Raw genomic sequence first — 4,543 nt, 5'->3', positions numbered from 1 at the left:
AGCGCGCTTTCTAAATTCTCGGTTAATTAATTCCTAGAATAAAAATTTCCACTTGCACGTGGGCAATTTTTGAACCATAATCTTTTGCCTTTTTTGCCATTACACTCGCGACTCGCGAGTCGCCACACGGGAACGTCACAAGAGGGGCCATGTGCCTCCAAATCTTAGCCCCATCATAGTCATTTCCTATGGGCACCGAAGGATACTCCAACTCCAAGACCCAAGGGAACAATGGAGCTTGATCACAGATTTGAGAACTACAAACTTGAGGAAGGTAATCCTCGGTAGATAGACTGACCACTACATTATATAACAAGAGCTAGGTGGCAAGTAGAGTAACCCTGTAGATTAAAAGAGGCATGAAGATGCGATGCATGTGAGCCAAGATTATGCATGCAAAGGTGTTGGCCATGGTAACAAAGTATGCAAAAGTGGTGACCGTGGTAATGGGTGGAGAGGAGATGGAGCTAATAGCATCGGAGGTGCTCACAACCAAGACCTGGGCAATGACCACCATGGCAAACAAGATTATAAGAGGTGTGCATTGCCGCTTGCTTTCATGATGTGGAGTGCAAACTTTAAGAACAATCGAAGGAAGTTCAAGTGTTGAGCATGGGTAAGGGTATCCAAGGGCTTGGGAGAAGTTGCCCAAGAAGGACCACTACATGTCAGAAGTAGAATTTGAGGAAGGAATTCGTCCAAAGAAAGACAAAGAAATACATGGCTATAAAAGACGAGCAATCGAAGGCTATACTTGTAACATACCCACTCCACAAAGCTAAGCTAGAGAAGGCAACATTTAGTAGTCGCTTGGACACCTTTTTCTAGTAGCACCATCTCGACCCCCATAGGATTCACAATCTTGGCTAATCTATCAGTTTATGAGTCTCTCTCGCAACAAAACGTCAAGGCCTCAATCCAAAAAGATCAACCTAAGGGAGTTTATGATTTTATATTGATAGCAATCTAACGCATATCCTAAAGAGACTACTTCTTAGCCTCTTAAGGACAAGAGTAACCAACATTGCACTTGGAGAGAATGAAATAAGGGGGAAGTAACTCACACATTCGGTCCTCCTAAAATAGTGTTAACTCGAGTTCTAACCTGCCACTTAGGTAGTCATGATCGATCAGCTCTAATCCTAGTCAGGACTACCATCCACCCACTTTCCACCCAATGGACTCAAGATCTCTAGTTTATCAATTAATATCTTACCATATTCCTTGCACTTTTAAAAATATCTTAATACTTAATTAATATCTTAACATATTCTTTGTACTTTTAAAAATATCTTTGTACTTAATTAATATCTTACCATATTCTTTGTACTTTTAAAAATAACTTCCTTAGTTAGTCCATTGCATAAGGTTTATTTCGTATTGCTTTAAGCACATACACACAAATAATTCTTCAAAAATTTCCTTCCGATTTAGGTTTCAATTCCTTCACGATATCCCAACCCCACAAAGTCGTTCAATCCTTTGTCTAGAATCCAAGGTCTTCCATCCCAAAATCAATTATAGGGATCATGAAGCCCTCCACACTATAATCAACCCACTTTCCATCCAACTCTACCATGTTATGTGTATATGTAAACACAACCTCCTTAATTATTCTATTACTCCTTTAACCACATACGCACGAAAAATTCTTCAAGCAATTCTTTTTCATATGGGTTCCAAATCCTTTATTATGATCCCTATGGATTCACAACTCCCACGAAGTCATTCTTCCTCAGTTGTTGAACATAATAACCTTCAGTCGGGCAAGTAGCCCAAGACGGCCATTAATTAGTGTGTCTGAGACAAGGGCAAGAAGTGCCAAGGTCCAAAGCTTGGGGGATACCCTCAGATTTCTTGCTAAATTGGGCAGGACTTGTCTATTTGGGAACACCAGTCAGGTGCACCATGAAAACATGCCCTAGAGACCCGATTAGAAGGTGGGAAGAGGGTATATTTGGTTGGGAGGTGACTAAGACAGATAGGAAATCTTCTTCTCTTTCTCACATTTGGTATTAGAGCACGTGGGTTTCCAAAAAAAAGATTTGGGAGTTTTTGTTATGAGCATACAAGTGAGATCATCTGGGATTCGCAAGAGCACACACCACACAAGAGAGCTCTCTCTCTTTTACTTGAGAGAATGACTATCTCCCTTTCACCTTTTATCCTTAGTCCTTGTGGCACTTTGCATGTGGGATAGAATTCCGTTTTTACCAAGCTTGTGAGCCCTCCATCCCCTTGTAAATTTTTTTTAAAAAAAGGGTGTTTTTCTCCTCTTTCTGATCACATTTTCTGAGATCTATAACTTCTTGGTACGATATCCAAATTGCAAACCGATTCACGAGCTTCGAGAATGATTTGAAGACAAGATTCTAAAGTATTATCATTGCCAATTGAGCTTGGGAGAACTTTCGAAATTTCGCGCCAAAGTGACCTCTTGAGGCGGGCAAAAATTGGGATTTTTGGGCTCCAACGGACTCCGATTCAAGTGATGTCAGTTCCTGTGGTATTCTTGCATCGATGGAGTATCGAATTTCAGCATATTTGACTTCTAGTTTTGACTGGCGAGGACATTTCAATTTGCTTTTGTGGTGCCAGATACGCTTTATCTCTACCTTTTGGGGCTTAAAATTCACTACTTTGAGTGCGTCTATGTATGCTTGAGAGCGTGGATTCTGTGTATTTGGATGCTTATGCATGGTTTCACAGAGGATTTTCTGACCTATTCAGCTTTGCACTTTTGTTCGAAATGTACAAAGAGGCTTGCTTTTGACATGTATGCTTCTCGTGGATAGTACTTATGCGAAAACATAGTAGTTTTCTGAAAGTTTATTGTATTTGCGCTTGCCTTGCTTTTGTTGGTTTGAATTATCAATCCAAAAAAAAAAAACAAAAACAAAAACAAAACATCAATTAATCAATCATGTCAAGCATTGAAGATATGCCTTTGAATGACATTGATGTAGAGGAAGAACCTCTTATGCATGATGACGAATCGCCCTCTTCATCTAATGATGTGCATAATTGTCTTCCTAGTTTGGAAGGCACTATGCAAGTTTTGCTTGAACAAATGCAAATGTTAACTCAAAATGCTTTGGATAAAGGCCTTTAGATGAGAGTTTACCTGATGCATGTATGCATGACACACAAGTTATACATGATTCCTCCGTAGTCGTTCCTCCGTTGCCAGAAGCTAAGTGGCAGCTTAAAGACCTTAAGCCGCCTTAGTTCGATGGCACGGCGGCACAAAGGACTATAGATGCGGTGGAACAGTGGCTCTCTAAATGGAAGCAGTGTTTTAAGTTATGCCATTTTCACGAGGATGCTTTAAAGATACAGCAAGCTATATATAATCTCATGGATGTCACTCACCGTTGGTGGCAAAAATTTGAGCAGGATCATGCAAAGCCGTCTACTTGAGCTACTTTGTCCAGGATTATGCAGACAAGTGTAGAGAGATTTTGTTAAAGGTCCCTGAACATATTCCAAACTTTTTGCAAGTGCACAAATTTGTCATGGGCTTAAAAGAAACCTTAAGGCCACTTGTCAGGAAGGAGATATGTAAAACCTTGAATGAGGCAGTGGAGCTTGCATTAGTCCTTGAAGATGGGAAGGCCCAGAGATTTCCTTGGACTAGAGGTGCACGCCCTGTCTTTACTCATGTAGTTGCACCTAATGCTCCTCGTGCGAAGGACACTAGAGAAGTGCATATGATCAAGACTGTGACAGGTACCAAGAGGAAGGTATTTGCTATGGCTGAGAGAGCCTACAATAAATCCATGCTCACTCCACAGCAAAGGGAGAAAGCAATGAGAGAAGGACTCTGTTACAGATGCCTAAGGCAGCATAAATTTAAGGCTTGTCCCAAGAAGGCAAGAGTTAGTGCTCAAATGGTGCTTAATCCAATGCAAGATGTGGATAAGGTGAGAGATGACCTAGATGAGTCATCTCCACATGACTCTGGTTATCATGAACAGATCCTAGACATCACAGTAACAAAGAAAGTGCCAATAGTGCTAGATGCAGTGTTATCGCCTAAGGCACAAAACGGGTACCCGTTTGTTGACACTGAGCTCATTGTAATGAAAGGCATAGTGGCAGGATGCCCTGTGCATATTTTATTTGATGTGTTATTAGCTCTAATCTCGTCAAGAAGCTGAAGCTCAAGTCTACCCATTCAAAATATAGTTATTCGGTAGAGCTAGTTGATGGGATGGGTACAGAGACATGGATCAGCGAGTTGTTGACCTCCCTGTACAGATCCAGACCTATGAGGACAAATTGGATTTGAAATTATATTGCTTGCAAGATTCGACCTAGTGTTGAGCAAGCAGTGGCACGCAAAGAAGAGACGTATCATTGACTTCTCTTCTCATATTTATCAATTTGAGCACGAGGACCAACAATTGTTGATTCACGGAGAACCGGATCTCTAAGAAGCGAAGATTCTCTCGATGACCAAGGCGCTCAAGATTGATTGTAAGTCTATTTACTTTTGTTATATTTTAAATATTTCTAAATTTATGTCAAAGGATGACACGGA

Source organism: Lygodium microphyllum, chromosome 4, assembly GCF_053477565.2.
Source record: "Lygodium microphyllum isolate KBCC chromosome 4, Lygodium_microphyllum_v1.1.10, whole genome shotgun sequence".
NCBI lineage: Eukaryota > Viridiplantae > Streptophyta > Polypodiopsida > Schizaeales > Lygodiaceae > Lygodium > Lygodium microphyllum.
Note: the sequence above shows the minus strand (reverse complement) of the source record.